Genomic DNA, 25,588 nt, shown 5'->3' with positions numbered 1-25,588 from the left:
CTTTCAGGATTGTTTGGGGTTTTCCCTTTACGTTGTTTGGTTGGGTAAACTTATTGTTTAGTAAGGGGAATGGGTATTTTATTGGGGTCAGACGCTCTAAGGTTATTCCCCATTCTGTAAAATGAGTCCTAGTTGAAAATATGAGTTCTGCTATTTCTTTAGATACCCAGGTGGTACTACTTATTTCAGGGCCCATGTCTTTATTTCCCTGGATAAATTCAACTGCTTTCAAATCACTTGTTGATATCCCCCTCAATATTGGTATCTCTTTGATTAATCGGAGAATGTTTCCCCTGTTCAGCGTGTCTGAATTTCCTTTTGTTTTGAATTCCGGCTTGAACAAGAGTTTGCATTCTATTTCCGTTCTTGCGGTTTCGAGGAGTCCGGTTTGGTAAATTCTCCTTTTTCCCTCTATTGGATCAAATCGAATGTAGGTTATGTTGTCGTTTTGGCCGGCCCTAGTTGTTAAGTCTGGACGAATGGGATCTACTGTGCACGCTTGTTGTAAGGGGTAAGTTTTGTCTTGTTCTGTTTGGAAGTTTCCCTCATTTTGACTTGTTTTATTGTATAACTCAGCTTCCTGGTCTCTGCATGTTCTTCCTTTGTCTCCCGCCGTGATGATCAGGCCAATATTTGATTTCCTCGCTTGAATGTCTTCTATTTTATGGCTTTGTTCTTTTTCCTCTTTTTCCTTAGTGTGTGGTGAATTTCCTTCAGTATGCTGAATTGATCCTTTGTTAGCCCATATTTCCCTTTTAGGATTGTTTTCCTTTATTTTTTGTTGTTTTAAGACCTCTCTATAGTTTGGTTTTGACCTTCTGCTATTGTCATTGGCATCGTTCGGGATTAACTGTTCCTCTTCATTTGGTTTTCCTTGTATGTTTTCTGTTATTTTGGTTCTGACTGGGAGTTTTGTGTGTTCCTCTTCTTCGTCTCTGTTTATTTCCTTGTTTCCATCTTCTTTGATAGGAGTGTCTATAATTGGAGTGTCTGTGTTTGGGTTTGTTCTGGCCTCTTTTGTCTTCTGTTCGAAGATGGCAAAGAATTGTTTTGCCTGCTTGTTTTTCATAGCATTTTTTCTTGCCTTCCTTGCCCGTTTCCGCTGTCTTTTTGTTAGAGGTTCTGATGTGTCTGATGAACCCATTGTTTTGTTTTCTCCCAGACCTCTCTTTATTTGTTCGTTTTCATCTGTGTCGTTTTCTTCTTCCATGATGTGGCTTATTCTATTTTGACTTCCGTTTTTATTTACCTCTGTGTTGGGATTTTCGCCTTTGCTGGTTTTCCCACTTGTTACGTCTAATATTTCTTTCAAGATGTCTGGTAAGGTTGCTAATTTATCTATTATGTCCTTACAAACACAGTTTTGGTCTATTAGTTTCTTTTTCCATTTTTTGTCTTCCTCCTTTTCTTTTGCGATGTATAACGAAATTTTTTCCAGTTTCGAATTTATTCCCGCTATGTGTGATGCGATTAGGTTCATCAAGTCTACCTGCACGTCGAGTTTGTTAGATTGAAAGTTTAGCACGTTGATTGCTTGTTGTAAACTTTTTAGGAGCACGTCCCCCCAAAGTATGGAATTTCCTTCCTTTTGTTGTGGGTGTGCCCCTATTGATCTGTTTAAACTTTCTAAAGAAGAGATAGTTATAGGGTGTTCTTCTTTTGTTGTGCTCTTAATTAAGATAGAGTTTTGGCTCTTATCCGCCGGTTGTCTTATTGGACTTGATGTAAGGATTATTGGAGCAGTTGTTAGCTTCCTTTCTTTGCCGTCGGCTTTTCTTTCACCGATGTTATCCGGTTGTTCCTGCTGTCTCAAATTTTCTGGGCTCTGTTTCGTAGGGTCGACTTCCTTGTGGATGTTTTCTTCGAGCATTCTGCGTAGTTCCGTTTCGTCAAAGATCGAAAATGATTTGGACCACTCGATCTTTTGTGCGCTATTCTGCAGGTTTGATTGGAATCCTAATATGCTCTGATTTGTTGGAGCTGGGCTGCTTTCGTTAACCTCAACTGATTTTTTGTTGGATGTTAACTTTGATTGATTTTGAGGTGCATGAACTTGTGCCGAGGTTTTTATCAGCCACTTTTTTATTATCGATTTTTCTTTGAGGTTAGTACTTATTTCCGAATTATTTCTTGTCTTACGTTTTTTGCATGATGGAATCGAGCTTATTGGGTATTTTGTATTTTTTTGAGTTTTTACACCATTGCTTGGGGTTGTTGGAGTTGTTACCCCTTGCTCTTCTAAAAATTGAAAATTATATTTCAACATTTCGCCTCCAAACTTAAATGGTTCCGCCATGTAAGTAGGTGCCTGGTCAGATTTTTCATTCCCGATTGACTCTTCAGTATTTCTTATATTCCCTTCATCTTTTTTCTCTTTTACTGTCAACCTTCTTTTTGCTTTCTGAATTCGAGATTGTCGAATTTTTCCTGACCGCATGTTGGGCGGATTTTGACTTTTCCTATTCCACTCCTGCTTTGTTTTTCCCTGGAATCCCCAAGCCCGTCAGCCGCTTGCGCGACTGCTGCCGTCGGGGGGAAACACTTGGGAATGTAAACGGGGATTGGATTGTTAGGTAAGTAACTTTTTGGCAAAGGACGTAGAAATTTAATTCTTTGTTACAGCAAAAAAGGCTCAGTATAAACAATTAGTTCCGCTATCTCGGCTCGCCTCTATGACTTTTTGTGTTTTATTAGTCCATAAAAATGTACTTTTCTCCTATGTATCACTCTCCGGCCCCTTTGCTCTGAAACCTAAGACTGGGTTGACTGGACTAGTACCATACAGGTGCCAGAAACTTCTACCATCCCTCGCAGTTTTTAACCGTCCCCTTTGGGCCCTTGAACCCCTGTTCTTTACCCCTCCTTACTTGTTTCTTGATTGGGTGCTTGATTGGGTTCAGGGGGTTTTGCTCGATTTCTGGCGCTTTGCCTCTGCCTCTTGTGCTGGTTCTATCTTTGTCTTTGTTTGTCTTTGTTGAACCGCTGCTCCGGCTATTGCAAACCCCCTCTAGTCTCCAAAGGGGCTTCCAAAAGGGCTTCCCAGTGTCCTGGTATCCTGTATATCCTAATGTTAAAAGCTTTTTTATTTCAGCCGCGCCTACGAAAACCCCCTCTTAAGCTCAAGGGCTTCAGGTGCTTTTCTGCTGTCAATGACCCTCTGTTGTCATAAACGTCACAAACGACTCCTTTGGCCAGCCGCTGGCTCCGTGCCCAGCATTGGTCTCTGCTGTACCGGCGGCTCCAACTCTGACTCCACTCTGACTGCTGCACAGCCCTGGAGCCTTGCCTCGGCTCTCTCCTCTCCTCCTCCACAGCTGGTGCCCCAGCTCAGTATTCCATGAACATTTAGGGGCTGAGTAAAGTAGTGTGCCAGAGACTTTTGTTTTTGCAGCAAGCGGCAGGGCTTCTGTGCCTCTCACAGGTCTATGGCGCTTCGAGGCTGTGGTGCTTCGGTGTACCGATTGCACCGCGGTTCGTACGTCCCGCTCCCCAGCTTAAAAGACTGATAATTGTCTGAGCGGGTTTGGCGGCTCGTGGGCTCTCGCACTCATCCACGGCCACCGTTCTAAGTCGGAGCGCTGCCTCTCGCCCCCCTGCTGCCGCTCACCAGCGCTCACCGGCGCTCGCCTCCTCTCACCTGCTCCTCCGTAGGAAATCTTCTAGCACTCTTGTGCTGCTCTCGCACTCGGCCGCGGCTGCCGTTCTAAAACAGAAACGCCGCCTCTCGCCGCTGCCGCCGCCGTTCACCTGATCACCGGTTCACCTGGTCACCGGCGATCGCCTCCTCTCGCCTCCTCTCGCTTACTCCTCCGTAGGGAGTGCTCTCTCGCTCTCGTGCTGCTCTCGTGCTGCTCTCTCTAGCGCCAACTACCGTCCCAATCTCTCCGGAGGAATCAAGAATTGAGGGCACGCCAGTGGATCCTTTACATAGCAGTCATTACATCGCAACATCCTTACATCGCATGACATTACAACGCAGCCGTTACTTTGCATGTCACTACAACGTATGTCATTACAATGCATGTCACTACAACGCAGGCATTACATCGCAAGTCATTACAACTCATACCATTACAACGCACAGTACCCTTACACTATCCGACACTTAACCTACATTTGCACTCACTGGAGTTAGAATAGTAATTGTTAGCCCTACACTACCCAACACTTACCTTAAATGCAATGAAATGGTAAGCGTTGTAAAGGTATAATGCGATGTAATGGAATGCATTGTAAAGGTAGTTTCTGAAATGTGATGTAATGGCATGCTATGTAAAAGAATGATGTTGTGATGTAAAAACTGTGTAGTAAAGGCATGCATTGAAAATGTTTGTGTTGTAACGTCATACATTTGTATCTTAGGTAAGGCCAATTTAGATATGGCTCAAGAAGGGCGCAGGAGCTTGCTCTTAACACCTTCAGCGCGGCGCGAATTTTCGCGCTGTGCTGAAGGTTCTAAAAAACAGGTGTGGTCATGACGGAACGGTTCCGTCATCAGCACAGCTCAACCGACGCTGATGACAGAACCAGTCCTGTCAAGTATCACGCAATAGCTGTGACACTCACGCATTTCCGTGCGGTGATCCGCATCACCGCACTGAAATGCATTGTCACGCATTTGTCACCTGCCAGCGTGCGCCACCAGCGGTGCCTGTGCACCGGCTCTTTGCAGCTCCCGCGAGAGCCTGCCATTGCTGAGCTGAGCTCCGAAATAGTTAAACCATCACAGCTCCTCTCAGCTCTGGTGGCTGAGTCAGAGCGGCGCTACAATGTATGTATCAACAATGCCGCGGCGACATTGGCTGCGGCGCCAGCGTGGCGCTCAGCGCCGCTAACAGTCCACACTACAGCCAATTAGGGGGGGAGGAGCTGCCCTATTCTCAGCAGTGTCGATGGATGCTACTGCTGTCAGTCACGCCACACTATGGGGGCCGGGATTAATCCGGATGTGCGTGAGACAGGCGTCTATTTTAATTTAATTAGCCGATCCAGCAATGGGAACCGTCACCCGGCTGCTGAGCTAATGCGGACTCCGGCGTTCGCTTTCGTGTTTCAGCAGCGCAGGGCACACCAGCGAATGGAAAGGGGCGACCATTCGGTCCCCCCGAACGTATGGTGGAGTACCACGATCCCCCCGGGAAGCCATCTTGGGCGGGAGGCGAGTCTCGGCTGGTATGCCCGAAGCGGCGTGGCCTGGGCGCGCCTTTTCCCGCCCTGGAGTGGGTTGTCCTAGACACTGACACACTCAGCCACGCCCTCGGGGGCGGGTTGACGCCCGCTCCGAAGACGGATAAAAGAAGCAACACGCCAAGAAAACATCCTCTTGTTCCTGTGCTCTGAAGCTGCACCTCCCCACTGCACGTGAGCTCAAGACGGAACGAAGAGCCAATTTTGACCCACCGCCAGCCCCTGTGGACAGCTAGTCGTTTTTAAATAAAGTTTTGATGTGGTAACTCGATTGTCTTACAGGTTGTGACGGTTGTTGTGATAAATTTTGAGTATGCAATAAAGATGGTCACTTTCAGTATGTGGTGCAAATAAAGGTTTTGCAGTGGTGTTGATCAGTAATCATGCTTTCAATAGGCTACAATTGTTTCGTGATTTAGTAATTTAGGTAGATTTGTCGTATTTATTGTCGGGCGGTAAGGTCATGATCGGTGAGCAGTAATTGGAAGATCCCTATGGGGGGGCGTCACCCATTACGGATGGGAGCGCTCGGGGGAGGTGGCCATTGGCCCCTCAACGGGGAGGCGGTCCCGTCTAAGGATAGGCCGCCGGAAGGAAAGGAAAGGTGGTCAAGGCCCCTTCCTGGATAGGAGGGGCTACGGGCCCTCCTGGGGAATTTCCCGGGGCCAGGACATCTGCGACGGCAGATGGGTAAGTTGGTTGTGTGGGGTTCGGGAGGGGGTTTACGCTACCTCTTAGACACCTCACACGAGTCCTCGGACGACCTTTAAATGGCGTCGAGTTCATTGGGGCCCCCGTCAAGTCAAAGGGAAATTGGTAGATGCACTTGAGGTACGCCTCTGTGCGGTTGGTCCTCTCACAAGTGAGGGTTGTATTTCTGGTTTAGGGATCTGACACCGGTTACGACCTTGCCGTTGGCCCTTAACGTTAGGATGTACAATTTCAAGTCAAATGTTTTGTAGGATGTTGGATCGGCTAGGAGAATCTTTGTATTAGAGATCTGTTAAGGTTAGCCAAACATCGTAATGTGGAAATGAAATTGTACATAATATGAAACTGTTAATTTTAATGTTTTGATTTTGTTTCATATTTTAATAAATACGGCCGGGAGGGTCACTCCCTCCCGCCTTCCAAAAGTTCAGAACCGTTTCGGTTTCCCATCCTTGGGGATTGTGTTGAGAGGGGGTGGCGGGTATCTCAGCCATATGTCTTTCTGCACCTGTGCTGTTGCTGAGCCTTGTATTCCTAGCCGGCATTTACCGCGGCCTCGAGACAGACCTTATGAATTGCCGCATGTCTCCTCAAAGTAAGTTAGTGCCTCTGCTTAATTAATTATTAGCTTGATAGCACTACCGCCTGTGTCACCTCCAAGGGTCACGTGGATAATTTATCAGGGGTGTTGAGGGACGAGCGGTGACTAACGTAAAAAAAAATACACGTAAAAGCTCGTATTCGGCAATCAGGTCACCCGATGGTTAACCTGACTTCTACTACCCTGAGCTTCTCACTGCTGTCGGGGCCGAAGTGATATTTGTAAAACTTCTCCGCAGCCTTGTTTACAGGAGAAAAGAAGCAGATCACTTTATATACACTTCTTCTTGCACTGCACTTAAGAGATGTGAGCCCTCGCAACCGAAGCAAATAGCATCTGGGCCCCTACCTCGAGTCGGCCACGCCAGGTGGTAGTACCTTCGCATGCATGTCAATGGACCCTGACACTGAACAAGGATCCCTTTCCTTGTGTGTGTCTGTCAGGTGCGCACGGGGAGCCTCAGGAGCTGGAATTAAGCTGGAGTAAAGCCCTTTTTTTTTTTAAAGCTTCTCAGGCTTCACCTTGTTTAACATTTCGGTGGGTGTAGCAGCACACGGGAGCAGTCCAGTAATACATTGAAAGGGTCAAGGCTGAGCCTGTTTATAACGTTGTTGCCCCCCTCCCCCCGTCTTTTATTATCCTAATTTTGCTAAAAGGGGTTAGTTTAGGTAGGCATGCAGTTTATTAGCAAAGCTAACCGCAAACACTGTTACGTTTTAAATACTAAGTTTGTCCTTCTCCAGACCAGACACTGTTGAAATATACTGCCTACTCATTCCTACACCTTGTAATCCTGATTGTTAAAATAAATATACAATTTCTTAGAATGAATTACCCATGAATGGGTCATTATCTCTGTATAATGTGTAAATGATGTAAAGTACTCTGACACTCTCCGCTAATATAGCAGCCCTATAAAACAAATGAAATGCTCATGAGAGAGGGCCGGTAGGGATGAGGCGAATTAATGGAGGGTGGTAGTAAGGGATTCTGTAAAAAAGGAGGTCCTGGGGATGTTGCATCGAGCATCACCTGCGCTAATGTCCGCTTTGAAGAGTGAGTCAGTGATGTATGTCACTGTGCTGTTTGACATTGATAGTTTTGTCCAGTTCTGAAGGTGTTCTACTAGGTCTTGACAGTATGTACAAATGAACTTCAATAGTACCCTGCTTACCTTACAATGGAAGTGACAATTTCTTACATCCAGTAATTATTTTTTTGTATTTAACTGTGTGTGTCTTTGCATATGTACAAAGAGCTATGATAAGTTTTTATTGTTTGTCGTTACTCAAATGGGTCTAATTTCTGATATTTAATTGTTCCTTGATTTCATTGCTTGATTTTGCTCGCGACAAAGTGTCACTCATAGTCCTAGAATGTCACTCATAATTACACGGAAAAAATGTAAATGTCACACATAAGCAATCTGAAACCTTGGCAGCTATGCAGAACCGTTCCGTCATAAGCATCGAAGGGGTTAAAGAGTGAAATTAAATGTAAAACTTTGGCAATTAAAGAAGTGGATCAGGAAGTTAATGGGTTACTCTTTGGGATGCCTTTATCAAAGTCCTGAGCAAATATGGGACTACTTTTGCAACAATAGACAAGGTACAATCTTCCTTACAAAAAATATTTGAGCATCGTGTTTTTTGCAGGGACGGCAGAGGGAGGAGTCGCTTTGCCGGACGTTTTAATTCAAGAGCTGGATTCAACTAAGCCAGAGGCTGCTTTGGATGGCAACAAAACCTCAAATGACAATTCTACTCCGGGAGAAATAGAGGTTTCAGACAACTTGATTTCAGGAATAGGGAATTCCCAAAACCAAGGGGAGTACCTTACTTTCTGGTCATATTCCAGTGGGAGGTTGCTTAAGTCTGTTTTTTCTGCATGGCATGGCAAACGATAATAGCAGACCCTTGGGTCTTTTGTACAGTGCAGGGTTACTGTATAGAGATTTGTGCCATGTCAGTTCAAATATTAACACCTTAAGAGCTTTTAATGACTCAAGAGGTTCAGCCTCTCCTTCACAAATCGGAAATAGAGATATCTCCTTTCAACCCATCAGGGTTTGCAAGTACACTATTTCTGATTCAAAAGAAAAATAATCTGGCTTATCATCAGTTTGAATACTTTCAACAATTATTTGGTTTAACACCATTTAAAAAAGGAAACGATAATCCACCTCGGGGATAAACTAGAGACTACAGATTGGATGGTATGCTTAGATGTTCAGGATGCTTAGCCACAGATTCAGATTGATCAATAATTTTGGAAAGATCTAAAATTTGAGTGGGAAGACACAGTTTTTCAGTTTAAAAGCCAACTCTCCTGTCTTTCTGCTGTACCTTGGTGTTTAACCACGGTCATGAAACATGTAATAATGCACGAGTGCACACCTAGACTATTTTCTTCTAACTCAGTTGAAAAACGTTTTGTTAAATAAACTAACAATTCTTGAGACTCTTCTCGAATCTGGGATTCTTTATCGAAAAAGAAAAATCTGCATTAAAACTTGCCCAACAGATGGCGTTTTAGGGTTTCATAATAGACTTGGACAAATCAATTGTTCAACTTCCAATAGAGAACGGTTCTCTCATAAAAAAAGGAGGCTTTTAACACAAATTGTGGTTCTAATAACATACTCAATCCAGACTCAATTTATCATATCCTCTGCATTACCGGCCCTTTCATAGGTTAACAAGCATTTACAATGCAATGGTTTGGCCTTTGTTAAAGTTAGAGCTATTGGCATTGCTCTTGACATTATTTTTATTTATGTTTTTTTAACATAAATAAATGGCATTGTCATTTACAATGCCACTAGCTTTATCTCTCGCAAATGACACACGCAGAGCCCCCCCCACACACACCCACGTACTTCTTGCTTGCTTTAGGGCTGTTACTGCCTGCTGCCGCCGGGACACGACAAGAGGCAGGGAGAGGACAGGCTGGGAGAGGGCAGGGAGGGGACAGGCTGGAAGAGGGCAGGCTGGGAGAGGGCAGGGAGAGGACAGGCTGGGAGAGGACAGGCTGGGAGAGGGCAGGCTGGAAGTGGACAGGCTGGGAGAGGACAGGCTGGAAGTGGACAGGCTGGGAGAGGACAGGCTGGAAGTGGACAGGCTGGGAGAGGACAGGCTGGAAGTGAACAGGCAGGGAGAGGGCAGGCTGGGAGAGGACAGGCTGGGAGAGGACAGGCTGGGAGAGAACAGACTGGGAGTGGACAGGCCGCGAGAGGGCAGGCCGCGAGAGGGCAGGCCGCGAGAGGGCAGGCCGCGAGAGGGCAGGCCGCGAGAGGGCAGGCCGCGAGAGGGCAGGCCGCGAGAGGGCAGGCCGCGAGAGGGCAGGCCGAGAGAGGACAGGCCGAGAGAGGACAGGCCGAGAGAGGACAGGCCGAGAGAGGACAGGCCGAGAGAGGACAGGCCGAGAGAGGACAGGCCGAGAGAGGACAGGCTGAGAGAGGACAGGCTGAGAGAGGACAGGCTGAGAGAGGACAGGCTGCGAGAGGACAGGCTGCGAGAGGACAGGCTGCGAGAGGGCCTGCATGGTGAGTATCTTTGTTAGTATTTTACCAGGAAAGTAAAGTCGTTTTAATACTGTCCTTGGCTTCCCTCGTACCTATCGTTGAGCTTGTTGTGGTAGAACTAGCGCATGTTTGGGCGTCTTTCCAATGTGAATCGTGCTTGTCTTGGATTTCAGGCCTGGCTACTCTGCCCGCCTTCCGTCAGTGGGCGGGCTCCAGCGACAGGAATGCAGAGATGCTGAGTGACTGACTATTCTATGTAGAAACCTGCGGCCCGGGGCCCAGCCTGCCCGTACAAGTGCCAGCGCCCAGGCCTGAAGACACCGGCGTCTCCCTTGAATGGGACTAGTGCTGGTGAGTAAGTACTCATCGCAAGGCAGGGTACGGCTGACTGGTGTCCGACTTAGCCACGCAGCTGCCTTTGTGGCGCATGACTTCTCCTGCTCCCCAAAATCATTAGAACGGCCGACCTGCACAGCTCTCCCTTAGGTCAGCTTGCTGGCACAGAAGTAGTGTGAGCGCAGTTTCTTTCTAGAACACATCCGACACTCTGCAGTCATCTTAAACTCTGTGCACATACACCTTACCTGAGGGGCAGGTCAGAGGAGAGGCCTTCTGTGTCCCAGAGTGTAAAATGTATGGGATCAACAAAACCCGGAGAGGAGCACTTGCAGTTTCCGGCAGTCTATCCTGTGCTGCTGCCGTGCACCGTGTACCTACGGAGCAGAGAGCTGCTGCTGGCGTTTTGTGGAGGTAGGTGAGGGAACCTGATCTATTTCCTGACCATGCTGGGCAGCAGGGTGGCTTTCCTAACATCGGCTGTTCACCCGGTCGATGCCACCGGGTGTTGCCGCGTGGACCATGCAAGTCTAGGGGCCAGGGCAACTTGCTGGTGCTGCGGGTGTGGAGTAAGCCATGCTCCGAAGATGCGATTGGTCGGCTGGGCAAGTGCATCTTCCAGACATGTGGCTAGGATTCCTTTCTTGGAAAGGCTTACTGACAGGGTGTGTGTGCAACGCTTTAATGTTCTCCGATGTGCGCTGCTTGGATGACGTCAGAGCCATTGCTGGGCTCTCTCCCTACTGGCAGGGCTTCCCTCGTGGCTGGAGCAGCTGGCAGTGGGCAAGGGTCTTCCTCGCACCTGAGCAGGTTGGGGGCATGGGCCTTTTGCTCTGTTCTGCTGCGCCTTCAGGCCCACCCACGTTGGCAGCGTTGCTCGGGACCTCCCGCTGACCTAGTTAACGCTGTTCCTTCCTGAGGGTACTTCCAGGGCTTATGGGGCGATTCCTTGTGCAGGCGTTGTTCCCACGGTCAGCGGACTCGGTCCTTCGCTCCCTGGGGCGACGAGCAGTCGTGCAGGGTAGCGAGTGTCGCGAGTGTCGCAGGGTAGCGAGTGTAGGCATGGGCAGCCTGCTCATTCAGTCCGGGAGGTGGCGTACGCTGGCGTGGGGGGGCAGCTAGGCAGGGTCGCTCACGGAGAGCGGGAGGGTGGGTGCGGGGGCGGGAACGGACACACGGGTAGCGGGAGGGAGCCTCCCCTAGCCCCAGCACGGAGGGTAAACAAACAAAGCACTCACCTGGACTTCGTTCCGGGGCCGAGGCGGGACTTGCTCTTTCCCCGGGGCTCCTCCTTCGCTCGGGAGCCTCGGGACAGAAGACGCAGGCTGCTCCCTGCTCTCCACTCCTCCTCCTCCCGATGACACAGCGGAGGCTCGGCCGGCTGGGCCAATCCCAGCGCGGCCCTGGCTGTAGACGGACGGCTGCTTCCTTCGGCAGGAAGGCGGGTGTCGGCCCAATGCAGACCCAGATTCGGGGGCGTTCCCGAGAACAGGCTTTCGGCTGACGTAGCCAAAAGCGAAAAATTCTCGGGAACGCCCCCGAATCTGGTCCGGGATTGACGGACAGAGCCCTCTCCCAATGGCTAGCCTCCATTTATGGAGCTAGCCAATGGGAGGAGGGGGCGGATACCCGACCCCACAGAGAAAAACATAAGGTTTTCCTAGCGCATGCGCACTTTGTACGCATTTGCTAGGCAAAACCTAAAAATGTCGCTCTTATTGCAACATCACAAAATTAGATCAAGAGTCCAGTTCCTAACTCCAGTGGTGGTTGGACCACTTAGAAACGTGGTAAAGGCAAAGCAATTTTCTATACAACACCACATCTGGTTTAGTCGCTACATCACGATTCATACCTTCCATCCAATCCTGCACTGAGGCCCAGCTCAATCTACCCCGCTTCCGTTCTCTGCTCCCTTTTTACTCAAGAGTTTTTTCTCCATATTGTACATACCCAAGAAACGTGATCTCCACTCCATAAAAGTTAGAGGGCCAGCTTCATCCTTCCGGATGCCAGACACATTCGTACTACTGCCAATGTGACAAAGATTAGATAGACCCCCCCCCCTCTGGGAAGTTCCTCATCGTTACTGACCCCCAAAGAGGATTACTTGGGGCGTCATATTCACACGCTGTTTTAAGATCTGGCCGACAAAGAGTGCGGTCTCTTGTATAAAATTTGCCAGCCGAGGACCAGTACTAAAGGCCTTAATTATCGCTAATTTATGCACAATATCTCCACTATACATCCCCAGCCTAATTAGCTAAGCCAAATCAAGCTCATATTTGGAAAGTATATCATACATTGCCTGCATTGGTTTCCTAATTTGCTGTGGTTTAGGCAGACTACAACTCAATGTCTCTCCTTACTATAGGTTTTAGGGAATCCCAGACCATCCCCTGGGCAGCTGTGCCCTGATTTACTAAACAAAACCCCTTCAACCATTTGTCCATATGAACCAAATAGTGCTCAAGGTTTATTAGCTTCCTGTCAAACATCCAGGGTCTGAGTTGTCTTTCAAGGCCGACTATTGCACATTTTAGTACAGGAAGATTGTGATCCGACATCTCCCTAGGGAAAAATGAATCCCAATCTGCCCCCCTAGGGAGGCCGAAATAAAGAAGTAATCCAGACGGGTCAGCTTATTGTGAGGGTGAGAGAAAAGGTTTTAGCTAGGTTCCAGATATTTAAAATTCCCCCATGCATCAATCAAACCACGATCCTTAACCAGTTGCTGCACAGCCTTATAAACGAACGGGTTTCTGCCCGAATATGGGTAACCTCTCCCCAGTTTCTTCCTCACTCCTAGATGTAGGTTGAAATCCCCACAAAGTATAAGAGGGGATCGGCCAGGTTGATATTTCCAAATTAAATAAATTCTACATCTCTGGATCATCCAGATTGGTGCCAAATAGAGAGCATATCGTTACCTCCCTGTACAGATACGCATGTCTGCAATAGCCCACCTTCCTGCCTTATCCTCTTTAGTTTTGATTATCGACCCCACAAACTGATTGGTCATTATTGCAACCCCTCTCGTAGTAGCCCCCTGCATCATGCAGCTTAGTAATATATAGCTATCATTCAGACCGCAAACATTTATTGTGCAAATGTGAATTTTACCCCCCATCATAGTCTTCTCTGATCGTATTTCAGATTACACATACCTACTTTAACACATAAGGATTATTCAACTTCTTCTCTACTTTCTTAACCCTACCACACTCCTGTTGGTTGTCTAGAAATACGTGACCGATACCTTCGTGACACTCCCCTTGCCCCCCCACACCACCCAGCCTCCTAACTCCTGCCCCCTCCCCTTCTGACAAGCCCCCTTCTCCGCCCTCGCCCTCTCCCCCTCTTCGCTAGGGCAGTTGGACCACGCCTGGTCCATAGATGGAAATGGACCCCTCCCCTTCGTACTACCCCAATATACTTAAGTCAGACAAAAAACATACAAAAACAAATTTTGTGAATATTCAGTCATAATATTTCTAATCATCTCCTGCCACGCCCGTCAGTTAATAACAAAGGTGAAATATCCATAACCACAAAGGTTAAATATCTGCATTAGTTACAGTTATTAGGGCCACATATATCTTTCTTTTTCCTCTTATTTTTTTTCCCTTCCCTTCTCCTTTTCTTCCTTTAACCCGCTATCATTTCTTCCTTCTTCCTCCCTAGCACAAAGCATTATGTGGTGATGGGCAAAAATGCAGTATAATCATGATACCCTACTATAAAGGTCCTGATACCACACAAAAGCTTGCTATGTACACACATAACATTTGTCTAGGATAATTAGCCCTATATAAAATAATAAAGTTCCTCCTTTGGGTGCCCCCTGCCTTGACCTCCTGTGAAATCCAAGATCAGCCTAATCCTTCAAGAAACTCTTTTGTTTTAATTTCTGATGTGAAGTAATATGTTTTTTCTCTTCAATTGACTTGGAGTTTGGCTGGGATGAGTAAATATGCCTGTACCACCTTAGACTGCATGGGTAGTATTAGCTGCTGGAGCCGCCAACATTTCTCCACTGTAGCGTTGAAAAAGTCTGGTCTCACAAAAAAAATAACAGTTGTCCACCACTCTTTGCATCTGGTTGTGCTTTGTCGAAATAGCCTGGTGCAGAAGATAGTTACCATAGTATACCAAGATAGCCCAGGGTCTGCTCCCTTCTGAGTCCTGGCACCGATGCTGCTCAAAAGGGAATCAATAAAACGAACAGACAATATCCCAAAAGGTATCAATATATAGACAATTAAACATGTATGCCAAAGGAAAAAGGAGACTCAATTAGTTTTAGAACGTGCTATTTGCATCATGTATTTAAGCACAGATAGGGAATACAGTTATAGCAGCACTGTACAAAGGTGAATTGATAAACAACCCGAATTGCACTTGGTGCTCGGTATGTGCATGTGAATAGGTGGCGACGCAAGTGACAATTGTGGAAAGCGCGAACGGCGCAAGTAGTGAAAGTAAAATAATATGTACAGTGTGGAAGCTGAAAGCAATGGCTCCAGAATATATAACAATCCAATTTAGTACAATTTACAGGTAACAATTCAGGTGAGCCACTGAGAGGGCTGCGCCATTTATTGCGCTGTGTTGTTGATGACGTTTTGATCCGCGTGATTCGGGATCATCTTCAGGACAGGGTTGAGATGAACTAATGGTGCTGTAATCGGGTTCAAAATTGCCTCAATGGGAGTGCGGGCTTCACGGGATGCTTACGAGTCAATGATTGCCACAAGGTCTGCATCGGTCAGAGCTGGGACGGACTTTTCAAATGCGGCAAACTTGATGGTCCAGGCAGGCCAACTTGATGGCTGATAAACTAGCGGCGTGAAAGTCTGAGTAAATCAGCGGGTGCTTATACGGGAGCAGATCCACGAGCTGTGTGTTCTACGATGAATCATCGTACAACACACAGCTCGTGGATCCGCTCCAATCGAGGTGATTTTGAACCCGATTACAGCACCATTCATTCATCTCAACCCGGTCCTGAAGACTATCCCAAATCACGCGGAAACGTCGTCGACAACAAAGCGCAATAAATGGCGCAGCTCCCCTCAGTGGCTCACGTAAATTGTTACCTGTAAATTGTACTAAATTGGATTGTAATATATTTTGGAGCCATTGCTTTCAGCTTCCACACTGTACATATTATTTCACTTTCACTACTTGGCCGTTCACGCTGTCCACAATTGTCTCTTGCGTCACCACCTATGTCACATGCACATACCGAGCACCAAGTGCAATTCGGGTTGTTTATCAATTCACCTTTATACAGTGCTGCTATAACTGTATTCCCTACCTGTGCTTAAATACATGATGCGAATAGCATGTTCTAAAACTAATTGAGTCTCCTTTTTCCTTGCAAGTAATGCCTTTGGCATACATGTTTAATTGTCTATATATTGATACTTTTTGGGATATTGCCTGTTCGTTTTATCCTTCTACCCAGATCCCAACCTGGTTTATGGGTCATACTCCTGTAGCATATTACTCAAAGGGAATCAATGCGCCCTCTGGATCTCTGTTTCCCAGTTCCTGTTCTGTAGTTCCAGGAAGCCCCTTTTAAACACACTGACAAAGCTTCAGGCATATTCTTTTTCTATCCCTTCCACAACCCCAGAACCCCAAGGTTATTTTCGTCTTACCCTGTTCTCAAATTCTTCAAGCTTCCACTGTGTGTCCACTAGGCATGCATGATAATCATAACCCTTCTATTTGTTGCCTATGATATGTTTTTAAGGCGACCATCCGGCCTTCAATTTCAGACATTTTGGTTGCAAACTCGGTGCAGGTTTTTGCCACCTTACGAACAGACCCTGTAGCTTCCTATTGGCCACCTGTATCCTCTAAGAATCTAATCTGGTCTCATCGCAATGGGCCATAACTTCTTGATATATAGTCTCCAGCGTAATAACAGCAGGTTGAACGTCTGCGCTAATGCTACCAATAGGGGTGGCTCCTTCTGGTCTCGGCATTGGTGAGTAGTCCGACATGGCAGCAGGGTGGTTTGCTTCTCCGCTATGTGTATTGATAGGTTTTTGAGTCTCTTGTCTTCCACCCCCATCAACACTGTCACTTGACCTACTGAAGCAGCTCGTCGGGCTGTCCTTCAGGTCATCTTTCAATTCATAGTCTTCCACAGATCACTCTGATTGATCCGACACCGAAAAGAAGTGCTCCACCACCACTGTGTGGCCAGCTGATTTAGACCCGACACCTCTTGGGGTTCTTATTTTAGGCACTTTCCCTTTCTTTACCATAACACTCCCCAGTGCCAGGCTGACTGCTTTTGGCCAGGTAACACTCTGGACTCCTTTTCCATCAGTTCCTGCCACATCATCTATGGCTTCTGATTCCAATATATCCATACATAGTCGTATCAGGGTATATCAAGGAGCATACTGGAGTCTAATACCCATCCAATTTTACCATATCTGTTACAGTGGGGGTAAGAGCTAGCTTAAGCATACTGACATTAGTTGACTTCATTGATCCTTTGCTATTTGACGGTGTGCTCCCTTCCTTTTCACCATGCACTATCTCTGTTGAACGAGGTACCTATCCCGACCCAAGACGATTTCTGCAGCTTTCATGACTGCACCCCAGTCTGTTATTTTGAAAAAAATCAGATTTTTGTGATTACTTTTGGTCCTGCTAGCACCAGGATCATCCTTTTCACATCCTTTTCTCATGCCTCGCATGCTTTTCCAGCTCTCCCCTTCTTCCCAGGGAGTTTGCTTTTCCCTGGTACCATTCCAGTTCCGATCACCACCCGCAGTTTCAGGGCTGATTTAGGGTCCATACTGATGCCCAAGAGTTTGTGTTGCTTGTTGCATTGCCAATCAGTAACTACCTCCCACCTCTACACTGCCCGCAGAAATCTCCCAACGTAAAGCTCCCACCATTGAAGCGCCATATGACCGGGCAGCATCGGCTGTTTAGGGAGGAGCTCCTACTCCCACGTTCCTGTGATGAAGCAAAGCTTCGCATATTTTGCGGCTTGCCGAAGTCAAGAACCTCGTTTATGTGTAATAAGGTAACAAATGTATGTTTTACTAACGTTTATATTTTGATTGGGCAAAGTTTACGAAGCTTGCCTATGTGCATTTCTAATGCATTTAATCCGTGTCCTTTAATATGGCCGCCGCTTGTATTTTAGTTTCTGCGCATGCGTCAGCCACACTCACGTGTCCTGACGCATCTGCAGAAGTGGAGGGAAATTTATGCGCATGCGTAATTCATAGCTGTGCTCATCATGTGGTACTGCTCGTGCCACTGCTCTTGTGCCTGTATCCATGTAGCTAACATTTAAACTGCATAAGTATATTTTATGATGATAAGTAGAAAGTACAAACCCTGTGATGTGTTTTCATGATGACCTTATTATGTATTAATTTGTTTTCGCTTACTTTTCATGTACCGCGGGGAATGGGGGTCTGAGCGAAAGGAGAGCCATATTGGAGGTCCCTTCTGCGCCTGCGCAACTCTTTGCAGCACAGTGGACCTTGACTGATGGAACACAGCCAGTTGGCAGTGATGGGCGAGATGCTCCTGAGAAAGTCACCTCTGCCCTGCGAGAACAGCGAATGTGGCTCCTTATATGTTACAATGTAATATTGTGCTACTGCTTGCCGTGTAGCTTCTCATGGGAACCCCAATCTTCCTAGGCGGTGCCCAAACATGCAAATACAGGCTTGAAATATTGCATTGTGATTGGTGTGTTACCCAAATCCTACCTTAGGACCAATCGAAATTGAGGGATTCTGACACTTTGCAACATTGGGGGGTGGTACACTGTCCCCAAACTGTATATCTACCCTGGGTTCACCTAGGGAACCGTCCGACTTGTCTGGTTTAGCTGACCTATCACTGACCCATCGCACTCAATAGGTGACTGAAGATACAGAGAGCTGCGGAGCACTCTGTCAGAATTTGACCATAGACTAAGGTTCTACTGAACCTTAAAGTGCTGGCGAAGCACTTTGCGGGGAGTTCGCTGACCCAATCGGGGTCTTGATCGATAGCTGCAGAGCGGGTGGAGCGCAGGCGTTGCTTCCGAACTGTGGGTTCCGGTCCTGTCCTGAGCGGTCCTGTCTGAGGGTTTGCTGTCCTGTCCTGAGGTCCTGTCCTGATTCCCAATCCGAGGGTATCCGGTCCTGTCCGGGGTGTCCATTCTGCACCTGCTGTCCTTTGAGGGGTATCCTTCCTTGAGGGTTTCCTGTCCTTAACTGACCCGTGGCCAGGGTTTGGTTTCCACACCATTCTAGGTAAATACTGTCCTGAAACTCTTAAATCTTGCACCTTCTGAATTTCTAACTTTTGCTTCAATAAAGTTTACCATTGCATATGTTATTTTTCCATGTCTTTCCGCAACTATTGAAAGTCATTTGCATTTTTCCATAAGTTTGTTCCTATGTCTTCTCACTTGTTAGAAATTATATTTTGCATTGCAGTTTGTCATTTTCTGATATGGTCTAGAACTTCATTGCCTAGACTGTTTAAAGGCCCGTTCACCTTAAGTGAAGCGTGTTACTCTTTATAGGCCCTCCTGTAGTTATACATACATAGTCTGCCCATGCTTAAATATTACTGAATAGCATAGTATCTTCTCGTTACTTTTTATATCAGCATTTCAATGATTACTCTGTCGTTATTTCTCTATAGTTACATCATTTACATTATCTTGGTTATCGATTGCCTTATTCTGATGTACCTTATGCATGAAGAAAATGAACTTTAGATAAACATTTTAAAACTTCCCGTTGTCTGTGGTCATTTCAACAGTATTTTGAATGTTATTGGTTGGGTTTGTATTTTGCTGCCTTTCCTTTTACAGCTAGCTCCCTGATTCATTGTGGTCATTAGGTACCCGCATCGGTGGATGGTAAGTCGGGTGCACTGAGTAATAATAGCAGGGAACACACACACAAATTGGTAGAGCTCGTGAAGTCACCTGGTCAATGTATATGGTGATTTGAAAGTATATGGGCCCTGAAGCCGGAAACGGCGAAAACTATTGGTCGGGTGGCCTCGCGCGCTCTATCAGTTTTTCTGGTAGCAGAGGGATGGTTAGGGACTAGTTAAAGGTTAGGCAGGATTAGTTAGACTAGTTAAGTCGGAAGCTGCTAGTATATTGATGCTGCTAGAAGAGCGGCTGTTCTAAGAGACCTGATCAATCTCTTGTGAATACGCACGAATAATATCTTGTAAAAATAATTCATGAATTGCTGTATTGTTATTATTCTTGTTCTTATATTGTTATATGTATTAATCCATGCATTTATCAACCGTTTAGTTTTGTGTTGTCCGAACTCCCCGGGGAATTGAAAGGGCAAGTGGTGAATAGAATCCATTGTCCTGAGGTCACAGGCTTGAGGAAAGTTAGGTGCAGGTTAGGATAACCGGGAAGCACTAACTAGGGTTTTTCTGAATACATGTGTGAATAAATGTTAGTAACAAGGTTCATTGGCAAAATTCCCATAGTGACGTAACCTAGTAAGGGTCACATCGGAAGAGTAGCAGGTTCATCGGAGCTTGGGTGAAAGCAAAGGGGTCCGCTGAGAAACCTTAAACTCGGAACATATCCCGGAAAGAAGTGGATGAGTTTAGGGGAATAACAGGTTCACCGATGCTAGAGTGAAGGGTAGGCGGAAGAGATCTACCCGCAGCGCGTGAAAAGTAAATGGAAGTAGTTTACTTGCAGTAAAATAATTCTTTCTCTGTCTAGACACTTGAGCACTGTGGCGAATGTGTATTTGTTGTAAAATAACCAAGCACTGAGCACTTTAAAAGAAAGAAAGTTTCCGTTACCTTGTGAAGGGAGGGAGTCAGTCGCGAAGCGCCTCCGACGTCACTCTGTGCCGCGCTGGGATTGGTAGAAGCAGCGGGCGGGTAGCGGAGCTGAGATTGTAAAGGAGGGGTGAGCGCCAGAGCGTGGGAATTGTCTCACGAAGGGGCCGCGCACCCATTGGCGGAGATTATTCAGAGTCGCGCACCCATTGGTTGCACGGATTTCTGAAGCGCGTTCTGATTGGAGGTAGTTTGTAAACAAAGTTTAGCGTAGAAGTCGTATGTGGCACTCGCAGACTACAGGAACTCGACCTGATCCAAGGCACCTAGGGTTTGAAAGGGATCAGTGGAAGACTAATAGATACGACATTATGTACGGAACCAAGAGAAAAATGTCCCTTGTAAGTAAGGTGAAAAATTATTTCAAAACGGACAAACCGATTAAATCTAGAGAGGGTGTTCTTGTCCCACCACCCAATACTCCTGCCTCATTCATGATGTTTGACCGAGGGTACAATACCTGTGTGTGGTTGGAGAATTGGGTGAAGTACACAAAAGATGACGGAGTATTGGCTTTTCCGTTAGATGGTACTTTCAATGGTAGGATCTTATTTAATTTAAGAACTCGGATGAATGAACTGCATCCCAGACCGAGACTAACGCAGTATGAGGCATTAGAGGAATGGGAGATTGAGGCTTTTGAAAGAGAAAGACCCCGAATGGACAAGGGTTTGACCAAGTGGTACCCCAGGCTGAAACAGGAGTCCAGGGATAAAAGGATGAAACAGTGGAGGCAGAGCATGATTGTTGAGGGTCTGTTTCCCATGATGCCGGCATGTCATAACCCTGCAGCGGGTGAGAAAAGTACCGAAAAGTGTAAGCATTGGGGGGCCCCGGGGGAGTCAGATGATGAATTGATAGATGACATCTGTACCAGAAGTCCGCCACCCTATAATGAGGGAACCCGACCTTCCAGTGTAGGAGATGCTCCCCGACGCCACTTCCTCAAGGAAGAAGACAGATCCCTAGGACTGGGAGGGGGTGGTCAAGTATTGCCCTATTTTGAGAAACCCGAACCGGCGGAAACAAGGGATATATATCCCAAAGTGCCCGCAAGCCAGGAAGAAAAATATTCACGTACGAAAGTTTTCTTTCCCAGACCCCTGTATGAAAACGAAGAAAAACCATCGAACTCAGGACTGCCTTTTGTTCAACCTCCATATGAGGAAGAGCGCAGGTCCTTTAACACTGGAACTTTATTCCCGAAACCAAATTATGGTGGGGGACCAAGTGAAACGCATCCTACTGCCCCGAGCTTTACTCCTCCATTGACCCCACAGATATTACATGATACGACTTTAAGAAGGATACTAGTGGAAAAGGAGCAAGAGGCTCTAGCTAGACAAAGGACAGAAATAATTCAGAAAATCTCCCAGTTAAATACCAGTCCTGAGGCATTGACTATTCCAGTAACTATTGGACCAGTGGTTCCGTTATACGGAAATGGTCAGGGAAATCCGATTACTCCAGTCATGACCCCAGTCATGGCAACCCCGAGACAGGAACCGATAATCATAGACGATCAGTCCAGTGAGTGTGAGTCTGAAGTTGCGTTCTTGGACTTACCAAACAAACAGACCGGGAGGGGAATGCAGCAGAGGCATAACCCTTTTAATGCGAAAGAAATTAAATTAGAGTCAGCAACAGGTACTAGGAGTGTCTCTCTGGTAACTCCGGATGAAATTGAGAGTTGGAGTCGCGAATTAGAGAAACCGACTCCGCAAACGAAACCTTTAGACCTCTACAAGCTGAGGGTAGAAATAGAAGAATTAATGGCAGGAAATGTGGGGTTGGATCGATTGAATACCTACTCTGAAGAAGAATTGTCGTTTATGTGTAAAAGTTTTACAAGGAACACCAGAGTGCTCCACGAAAAACTGACAGACACCGCAGCTAGTATGGGGGTAGATATCTCAAAATCCAAGCCCTTGCAGAAACCGTACAGAGCAGACTTCTCAGACAAAGATATAGAGCACCTGAATGTGGCAGGGAAAAAGTTACAGATTAAAGAATTATTGGGGGTACTGCATAAATGGGGAGACGTGGAAAGATGGAGAAGCAGGTGGGCGAAAAAGAGGGAAGAGGCTCGCTCCCGACAAGTGACTCCTGAGTTTGCTTTAAGGGAGGTAGAAAAACCTGAGCAGTTATGCCCCATGCGCGAAGTACCTGGAGGGAAATATGTGCATGTCCCCTGGTCCAGACAGGATATTGTGTCCTTTACGAACGATTTTCCAAAATTACGAGAGAAACCAGTAGACTGGTACAGGCAGGTGGAAAGGTTCGTGAAGGTACAGAAGTGTCTGTGGAAAGACCTGGATGGGTTTTTCGACATTGTGGTTCCGGTAGATTTATGGACCCAGTGTAAAATAGCCATAGACTGGCCAAGTGAAGAGTACCCAAGAAATAAGGAAACAGGGGAGCCATCAAAGGATGTCATGCGAAAATATGAGCAGGTAATTCAGCATTTGAAAGAAAAGGTGCCCGCAAAGGGAAACTGATTGGACAAAAATAGATAGAACAACACAGGAAAGGGACGAGACAGTGCACTCCTTCTATGAGAGGTTATTGCAGGTATTCAAAACATACAGTGGGATTGATAACATCGATTTGAAAGACATGACGCACTTTATTTACAGGTTTGTAAATGGTTTAAGACCTGAAATTTGTCAGTGGATAAAAGATAATAAAATCTGTTGGCATACAAAAAAGATGGACGAGGTCCTGCGGTACGCAAAGTACTGCGAGGACGAGATGGCAGAAAAGAAAAAGGCCCTTAAGGAGAAAGTGATGTGGGCTCAAGTGAAGCTCGCAGAACAGCAGGAAAAACAGTTGAGTAACATGGTTAAAAATGCTGAGAACAAAAGTCCTGGGGGAGGGGGTGGAGGAAAGCCCCGGCCCAAATTTAGCAGGGAAGAGGCTATGAAGAAATTTCCCTGCCATCAGTGCGGCGAAATTGGACACTGGCGAAACGAGTGTCCCTATTTGACAGATGATAACCCCAAAACACCTGATTTAACTCCACAGACGCAGAAAGAAAGACCAAGAAAAACGCAACCACAGGTAAAAACAGTTCAGGTGCCTCGTGCGCCAAAGCAGGTATACAGGGGAAAACAGGCAGAGGGTGAGGAGATAGAAGTTTGGGAAAGCGGTGAGAACAGAAATACAGCAACTTCGCAGTATCTGCTGAATGATACCTTCCTTTGTAATGATCAGTACTGACGGGGCCTGAGAGGGGAGGACGAGGAGTGCGTACTTGGCGCTTCCTTGCCGGTAGACCAGTCTGGACCATACATTGAAGGAAAGGTTGACGGAAATGATGTCACCTTTCTGTTGGACACTGGCGCTACCCGTTCTACTGTAAGAACAGTGGACGTTCCAAACCTACCCCTCTCGGGAGAAAATATCCAAGTAGTGGGTGTATCTAATCAATTGATTAGTACTCCTGTTACCGAACCAATGGAGATTTCAATTGGAAATTTTAAACAAATGCATAGGTTTGTCGTCTGTGACACCAGTCCAGTGAATCTACTGGGTCGTGATTTGCTGTGCAAAATGAACTGTACCATCTTTTGCACACCAAAGGGTGTTGAAATTCAGACCCCGGATGAAGATGGCATTTATAAACTATTGTTACTCAGACCTGATTCAGAAATTAAAAGATTGACCCTGCAGGACTTGCCCCAAGAACTCCAGGAAGCAGTAAAGCCAGAGGTGTGGGATTTCACTGGAAAAGATGTGGGGTTAATGAAAGATGTGGACCCCATACAGATAGCCATCAAGGACAATGCAGTATACCCTAACACCAAGCCCTACCGAATGAATGCTGAAGTGAAAGTCGGTGTCACACTGGAAATAAAAAAGTTACTAGAAGGAAACATCATACAGGAAGTGATGAGTAGCCCATGCAACTCACCGATTATGGGTATCAAGAAGCCTAGTGGCAAGTATAGGGTAGTGCAAGACCTGAGAAAGGTAAACAAGATTGTAGTTCCTTGCTGCCCTATTGTCCCGAACCCAGCAGTGATATTGTACCAGATTCCTTGGGATGCTGAGTGGTTCACTGTGATTGATTTGTGTCATGCATTCTTTTCGATACCCTTGCACCCCGACAGCAAATTTCTTTTCTCATTTGCCTTCGAGGGTCACGTGTATTGCTGGAACCGGGTCCCTCAAGGGTATACAGAAAGCCCCTCTATCTTTAATCAGATCTTGAAAAAATGTCTAGAGACTTTGATCTTACCTGGGAACTCTGTCCTAGTGCAGTACATAGACGACCTCCTATTGGCATCTAAAAGTCATAGGGACTGTGTAGTTGACACCATTGCCCTACTAAATCATCTGTGTGAGAAAGGGCATAAAGTGGCCCCTGACAAACTACAGTTCTGTGCCAAATCAGTGAAATATCTAGGACACCAGATAGAAAAGGGTGTCAGAAAAGTCACATCAGAAAGAGTGAGAATAATTCAAAAGATGCAGCTGCCCCGTACTCAAAAAGAGATCAGAATGTTCCTGGGTGTACTAGGGTACTGCAGGCAATGGATTCTGGGATTTGCAGTCTTAGCCAGGCCTTTGATAAAAATGACCACGAGAGGAATGCCAGACATTGTAGAATGGGACGATGAAAGCCTAATGGCCTTCACAAGACTGAAAAACTGTCTGTGTACAGCCCCTGCGTTGGGAATGCCAGATTATTCTAAAGAGTTTGCCCTATTCTGTGACACTCGCGATAATTGCGCATTGTCAGTCCTGACTCAAGAACATGGCACGACCAGAAGGCCTGTGGCCTATTTTTCTGCCACCTTGGACCCAGTAGCTGCTGGGTTACCAGGCTGTCTGAAAGCAGTAGCTGCTACCTGCGCAAGTTTAGAACAAAGTGAGTCCATTGTCATGGGACATCCTGTGACTGTGTATGTTTCACATGGAGTAGTAATTCTCTTGACCAGAACTAAAACACAGTATCTCACCCCTAGTCGGCTGACTAAATACGAGAGGATCCTTGTGGGTGCAGCAAAAGTAAGCATTGTTAGGTGCGGTATTCTGAACCCTGCCACTTTACTCCCCGACCCCCTGGAAGTGGAAGGTGGGGATGATGATGAACATGACTGCATTGATCTGACAGAGTTCAGCACCAAACCACGCCCAGACATAAAAGAAACGCCATTGCCTGAGCATGATAAAGAACTGTTTGTAGATGGTTCCTGTCTAAGACATGAACTAGGAGGTCTGAGTGCTGCTTATGCAGTAGTCTCTTTAACAAAAATTGAAGAAGCAGGTTACCTATATAACATCAAGTCTGCACAAGTAGCCGAATTGATTGCTATGATAAAAGCTTGCCAAATTGGGAAGAACCTACGCATAAC

At 46.4% G+C, this 25,588-nt stretch overlaps 1 protein-coding gene across 1 annotated transcript in view; it reads right to left on the bottom strand.

The window, feature by feature from the left end:
* The window catches only part of LOC144756163 (E3 ubiquitin-protein ligase TRIM39-like), a 534,377-nt gene that overhangs the window by 270,253 nt on the left and 238,536 nt on the right, over window positions 1-25,588 (bottom strand). The window lies entirely within an intron of this gene.

This window comes from Lissotriton helveticus, chromosome 5_1, assembly GCF_964261635.1.
Source record: "Lissotriton helveticus chromosome 5_1, aLisHel1.1, whole genome shotgun sequence".
NCBI classification, from domain to species: domain Eukaryota; kingdom Metazoa; phylum Chordata; class Amphibia; order Caudata; family Salamandridae; genus Lissotriton; species Lissotriton helveticus.
The sequence above is the reverse complement of the archived record's forward strand: the minus strand, read 5'-3'. Positions and strand labels throughout refer to the sequence as shown.